This window comes from Cervus canadensis, chromosome 19, assembly GCF_019320065.1.
Source record: "Cervus canadensis isolate Bull #8, Minnesota chromosome 19, ASM1932006v1, whole genome shotgun sequence".
NCBI lineage: Eukaryota > Metazoa > Chordata > Mammalia > Artiodactyla > Cervidae > Cervus > Cervus canadensis.
Genome location: NC_057404.1, coordinates 55793521 through 55801250, shown reverse-complemented (window position 1 = coordinate 55801250; position 7730 = coordinate 55793521).

Here is a 7730-nt window from a genome sequence, read left to right as displayed (position 1 = left end):
TTAAAGATGCACATACACTACTTCCCAGCAATTTAACTTCTAGATATATACTCTGAAGAAATTATCACCGATATGTACAAGGATACATGTTCAGGATGTATACAAGATTATTTTCTGTAACAGCAAAAAAAAATTGTACTAAATGTAGAAAAATGAATGAATAATATATGTGTATATATGTGTGTATAACAAAATAAATATCATCTTTAAACACAAATAAAACACTAAAAAATAAATCAAGGGATTTCCCTAATGATCCAGTGATTAAGACTCTGCCTTCCAATGCAAGAGACACAGGTTTGATCCCTGGTCCGAGAACTAAGAGCCCACATACTTCGCGGCAACTAAGTCTGACTGCTGGAACTAGACAGAAGCCTGCACCCCAAAGAAAGGTCCTGCACGCCGCAACTAAGACCTGATGTAGATAAATAAATAAATGTTAAAAATAAAATAAAAGCTAGAAATGATTAAGTGTAGTATGGAAGGCATGTAGAAAGCCAAGACAGGCCAAAAGTGAGGCCTCTTGCACTGACCACTTAGCCAAGCTGTGAATGCAAAGGAAAAGTTCTTAAAGGAAATTAATTGTGTATGTGTGTTTTCCTTCACTGTGTTAGGTGTCTGGGCACACGTCTGCAATACGTTACTTCAGTCATGTGACTCTTTACAACCCTATAGACCGTAGCCCACCAGGCTCTTCAGGAGAATCCGTCCATCGGATTCTCCAGGCAAGAATACTGGAGTGGGTTACTATGTCCCCCTCCAGGGAATCTTCCTGATCCAGGAATGAAACCCATGTCTTATGTCTCCTGCATTGGCAGGTGGGTTTTTACCACTAGCGCCACCTGGGAAGCCCAATGTGGTGTATTACATTAATTAATTATTAATTGATTTCCATATGTTGAACTATCCTTACATTCTAGGAATAAATCCCACTTGGTCATCTTGTTTAATCTTTATCGCAAGCTGCTGAATTCTATTTGCTCGTATCTTGTTGAGGATTTTTGCATCAATACTCATAAAGGATATTGATCTGTAGTTTCCTTTCTTGCTGGTCTTTGGCTTTGGTAATTCTGACCTCACAGATTGAGTCAGAAAGTGTTTCATCCTCTTCAGTTTCTTGGAAGAGTTTGAGAAGCAGTGGTGTTAGTTCATCTTTAAATGTCTGGTAGTGAAGCCATGGTCCAGGGCTAGCTTTGTCAGATTTTTGATTACTGATTCAATCTCATCACTAGTTACTTCTCAGGTTTCAATCTTGGTAGGTTTTGTGTTTCTAAATAAATGGAGTTTATCCATTTCAGCTAAGTCATCTATTTTGTTGGTATATAATTGTTCATAGCACTCTCATAAAGCTTTTTATTTCTATGTAATTGGTAATAATGATCCCATTTTTATTTATATTGGTTATGCATTCTCTGTGTCTTTTTTTCCTTTGTCAACCTAGCTTAAAATTTGTCAATTTTGTTCTTTTCGAAGATCCAGCTTTTGGCTTTATTTTGTCTATTGTTTTTCTGGCCTCTATTTTTTCTCTGCTGTTATATTTATTCTTTTCCCTCTTTTACGGTTTCTTTAGTGTGCCAACCTTATCTCCAATTTAAATCCTTTACAATAGTGTCTGGTTTTGTGGCTTGGGATACTCTTTACCAGGTATTTCCTGACTCGCCCTTTATTTCCTTTAGGACTCGGTTCCTCTGGACCCCTTTACTGACCATCCAGTCGAAAGGAGCTTATAGCTATTTTCTATCACAGCATCATGTATTCTTCACAGCCCTTATCACTCTATATTTTCTTTTTTGTTTTTTTTGTCTGCCCCCCCACATGCTTGCACATGCATGTATGCATATGTGCATACATGTGCATGCACATTCCTTAGAGTATAAACTCTGTAAGAAGAAACATTTTCTTTGCCTTGTTTAACCACTGCATCCCCATGGCCTAGAATAGTCTCTCGCCCAACAGTAAAAAATGTTCAATAAATAGTATTGACTGCTCTAACGTGTTGCAAAGGCTATTATTTTGAAAATGAGTGATTGGTTAAAAAACTTGTTACCTCTTGCTCCTAGAACATTACTGAAAGACAAGAAATTTATAAAGTAGTTTTAAATTTTAAGATGGCCATAACCGAAATCATTGCTGTCTAATATACTTTATTGACAGTTGGTTTAACATAGTTATTAGGTAAATAACCATGCTTTACATGCTATCTTTATAATATATCAGCATCTACTTACTTATGTATTATTTATTATTCTATTTGTTTTTTGAGGTTAAAGTTTTTTGGGGATATAAATTATACACTACTCGTATCAGGCAGTCAGTACGTGTCACTAAACTGGAAGTCTTCGTTTCTAGCTTCATCTTTGCTACTATTTAATTTGTATAGCTTTGGGAAGAAGGGCTTCCCTGCTGGCTCAGCTGGTAGTAAAGAATCCACCTGCAATGTGGGTGACCTGGGTTCGATCCCTGGGTTGGGAAGATCCCCTAGAGAAGGGAAGGGCTACCCACTCCAGTATTCTGGCCTGGAGAATTGCATGGACTGTATAGTCCATGGGGTTGCAAAGAGTCGGACACACCTCAGCGACTTTCACTTTGGAAAGAATTGTTTGTTTGTACCTCAGTTTTTTCATTTGCAAAATAAGGGGGTTAAATTAGATAAACTGATAAAGTCCCTTCCAACAATCAATCTATAATTCCATAATTTAGAGTTCAATTTTACTAGTTTAAAATGTTTATAATTGTTGGATGTTCTTAACACATTTTTCTTTACTTTTTAAAATGTTAAGCTCTTTAATGTGACTCACGTTATAAAATCACAACCCCCAGTTTGAGCATGGAGATTCCTTTACAGATTTCTACTTAATTTTTCATAGGAGAAGACATATCTTTTTTTGTTTCTACAATATATATATTTTTTATTTTAATTAATTTAAAATTTTTGGCTGTGCTGGGACTTTGTTCCAGAAAAAGCACTAGGGCTTTCTCTAGCTGCAGCTCTTGGGCTTAGTTGTCCCATGACTGAGATGAGTAGCTGGCGCTCAATAAATTTTCTTGAATTTTTAAGTTGAGTCTGTTAAAAGAAAAGGAAAGATAATATAGCAATGATTGATTGCTAAGAAAAATATCATACTCCAAAAGTATATAACACTTTACATCAAGGAATTCCATTTAAAAATAACAACTAAAATTATAAATTAAAATGCATAATAATTTAATGAGAAGATGAAATGCTTTCAGACTCTATGGCATCTATAAAATAAATTTTATTTAACCTTGCAATTGGATTTAAACATAAGAGACATGAATCCTGATATAAAAAGTAACATCAAAAGGACAATGTTGATTTCTTCTCATAAACTTTAGGATCTTGAATATAAACAACCATCATATGTTAGAGGAAATAGATCTTAGAAGTTGAGGTAAGTTTACTTTTCCAATTTCCTGACCCACTCCTGGACGGTCACAATTTTCCTCTTTCTCTCTCTCTCTCTCTCTCACACACACACACATACATATGTAATATTTTGGATATATTTAAAGTAAAAATTTTAGGAAGTGTAGCAGGTAACTGCTGTTTAATCGCTGGTTGTGTCTGACTCTTTGTGATCCCACGGACTACAGCTGCCTGATTCTTCTGCCCATGGGATTTCCCAGGCAAGAGTACTGGAGTGGGTTGCCATTCCCTTCTCCAGGAATCTTCCCGACCCAGGGATCAAACCCGCGTCTCCTGCACTGGCAGGTGGAGAGTTTACCACTGAGAAGCCCAGGAAATTGTTAGTAGTCTAAAATACATATTTTATGTCTTCAGAGATTCAAAATGGGAGGACTAACTGTAAATATCCAATATAAAGTCCTGCTCATTAAGAAAATAGTGAGTTGTGACTCTATGAGGTAAAAAGCTTTGATTTACTTCACCAAAGGACACTTCTATGATTATAAGTGTGTTCTGTGAATGTAGCTAGTCAATTTGATTTGTTACCATTTCTCTATAGGAATAAAGATAACATAAAGGGAGTCTCTCAAGAGGATTAGAGACTTCGTACTGGCCAACCACTTGGTACCTTTTTAATTATCTTTTTTCTCTTCTCTGTATTTAGACCATTTAATTCATTTAGAATCCCCATTGAAACTCTAGCACCTCCTCCACCATGAACCATTTATGGAAAGACTTCCTCCATACAATCCATTTTGCATGATATAATGAAAGGGCTGAGCAGAAGGGATTTGTTAAGCATAATTTACATCTACTGCATAGTCAACCTTAATTATTTAGTGACTGATTGTCCTTTTAGGGGATTATGCAAGCATTTTGTTTCTACTCTGTCTCACTGCTGCTAACTGTTTAGCCATTTCACTAATCAGCATGTCTATTAAGAGCAGTTTGGGGATAGAGTAAAGCAGAGGATCACACTGTGATCCATCATTTTGCCATTTCTTAGAAGATTTAGTAAAATCTTTAACGATGTGGGGGACTGAAGCTTGTGTGTAAATCAGTGGAATTTAATGTTTTCATTATCCATCTTATTCTTTGTCTCCTGAGGACAATTAAAAGTTTGATGTATTCATTTTGAAAATCTTAAGAATAAGAACATGCATCATACTTTGTTCAGGATGCTATAATAAAATACCACAGACTGGGTGGCTTATAAACAGCAGAAATTTATGACAGTTCTGGAGGCTAGAAGTCCAAGGTCAGCGTGACAACTCTCTCTGACTGCAGAACTCACTGTATCCCGCTGTAGCACAAGGGGCTGGGGAGCTCGGTGATATTTCTTTTTTATGGAAAAAACTCGAAAGAATTTCTTGGCCAACTCGATATAAACACAGTTATTCCGTCCAGGAGGGCTCCATTCTCATAACCTCAACAGCCCCGAAAGACTCCCCTACTAATAACATCACCTTTGAGGGTTAGGGTTTCAGTATATAAATGATTGAACATAAACTTTCAGCCCACAGCAACAAGGCTATTGTTGTTCAGCTGCCAAGTCCTGTCTGAATCTCTGTGACCCCACAGACTGTAGCCCGCCAGGCTCCTCTGTCAATGGGATTTTCCAGGCAAGAATACTGGACTGGGCTGCCATTCCCTTCTCCAGGGGATCTTCCTGACCCAGGGACCAAAGCTGTGACTCTTGCCACATCTGCATTGACAGATGGATTCTTTACCCATGAGCCACCAGGGAAGCCCCAGCAACATGATTACACACATTTAAATTTTTAATGGGTATTGCTATATCATCCTATAATAAAGTTTCACCAGTTGTTACTCCCCGTGAATGGTGCATAAGCGTGGCCTCCCTCTCTAAACTTCTCCAAACAACACTACATCTTTTTCCCAAAAGGATGGTTGAATTTAATTGTTAAATCTTTCAGGTAATTTATCTTTCAAATAAACTTACATAAATGCACAAGACATTTTCATTTAAAGGGATAAAACCCATAGTAGAAAGTTTGAGGGGTAAAGGTTAGAGGGAGAAAAAATTTAAATACAGCAAATTATTTTTAATAATACAAAATGTTTCCCTTGAAATGCATTGTTACATTAAAATTTCCTTTTGGGAGTTGAAAAATCAAGTGGAGAACTATATTTTTAAATAAATATTTCATGTTAATATGTAAAAAGATAAAAATGTTAGTCGCTCAGTTGTGTTCCCTCTTTGTGACCCCATGGACTGTGGCCTGCCAGGCTCCTCTGTCCATGGAATTCTTCAGGCAAGAGGACTGCAGTGGGTTGCCATTTCCTTCTTCAGGGGATCTTCCTGATCCAGAGAGTCTCCCACATTACAGGCAGATTTCTCACTGTCTAAGCCACCAGGGAAGCCCCAATATTAATATATAAGCTTACATTAAGTTATAATATTAATATATAAGCTTATATTGTTATATTGTTATTTCAGTATAAAATGCCACTAGTAGATAATAGATGCGGAAACAATGGAACAGTGAGAGACTTTAATTTTTTGGGCTTCAAAATCATTGCAGATGGTGACTGCAGCCATGAAATTAAAAGATGCTTGCTCCTTGGAAGAAAAGTTATGACCAACCTAGACAGCATACTAAAAAGCAGAGACATTACTTTGCCAACAAAGGTCCATCTAGTCAAGGCTATGGTTTTTCCAGTGGTCATGTATGGATGTGAGAATTGGACCATAAAGAAAGCTGAGCACCAAAGAATTGATGCTTTTGAACTATGGTGTTGGAGAAGATTCTTGAGAGTCCCTTGGGCTACAAGGAGAGCCAACCAGTCCACCGAAAGGAAATCAGTCCTGAATATTCACTGGAAGGACTGATGCTGAAGCTGAAGGTCCAATACTTTGGCCACCTGATGCGAAGAACTGACTCATTGGAAAATACCATGATGCTGGGAAAGACTGAAGGCAGGAGAAGGGATGACAGAGGATGAGATGGTTGGATGGCAGCACTGACTCAATGGACATGAGTTTGAGCAAGCTCCGGATTTGGTGATGGACAGGGAGGACTGGTGCTGTAGTCCATGGGGTCGCAAAGAGTCAGACACAACTGAGCAACTGAACTGAACTGAATATAGCAGTATTATAAACTAGAAAATTAGATAAGTATTATAAACTGGAAAATTAGATAAGGGTTACATGCTACATTATAAATGAAAGGAGTATATAAAAGTTCAGCCATTTTCAAACTAACAGTAGCATTTGCCTTTGACATTCAAACCCTTTTTCTCTGAATCATTTCCTAATTATAATTATTTACAATAGACAATATTTGGAAATGGTCAAAAACTTCAACAATGTAATTGAATACTACAAAGCCATTAAAATAGACATTTCAAAGAAATTTTTAACGTCATGGAAAAGATTCTACAATGATATAATGAGTGGCGGAGTCAGAGAACAAAACTGAAAATACAGTGTGACTTCAATTTAGTATTTCCATCCTCCACTGGAAAGAGAGAGTGTGAGTGAGAAAGGAAGTACGGAAAATGCACAGTAAGAGCATTGAAAGGAAATCAAGTCAGCAAAATGCTAACAAAATTACCTCTGGGCGATGGCATATAAGAATTTAATTTTCTAAGTTTTTCTTTATTTTTGAGTTTTTATAGTGATAATAACTTTTGTTAACAAAATTTTTTTCCTTATTTTCTGTTTTTTTTTTTTTTTTAAACATCTGTACTATCAGCATGTACTGCAGCAATGATCATGTTAACTCTTCCACAAAACTGGGATTTCCTGGGGAAGAGAGCCTTGTTTATTTATCTTTATACTCTCAGCAAGGAAATGGCAATCCACTCCAGTATTCTTGCCTGGAAAATCCCATGGACAGAGGAGCCTGGTGGGCTACAGTCCATGGGGCCGCAAGGGTCGGACACGACTTAGCGACTAAACGAAACGAATGATATTCTCAGCATATAGAGTTTAACAAATGGTTGTTAAATTTCAAAGCTTGAGATAATGAAAAAAAAAACACAAACCTCACAATATAACTAACACCCAACTCTCAGGGCTTTGGACCTTCCCTTGCAGCTCAGATGGTAAAGAATTTGCCTGCAGTGAAGGAGACCTGGGTTTGATCCCTGGGTTGGGAAGATCCCCTGGAGGAGGGCATGGCAACCCACTCCAGTGTTCTTGCCTGGAGAATCCCATGGACAGAGGAGCCTGGTGGGCTGCAGTCCACGGGGTCACAAAGAGTCGGACACGATGGAGTGACTAAGCCCAGCGCAGCACATCAGGGCCTCCGGCCTCCCAGGAGGCTCAGTGGTAACG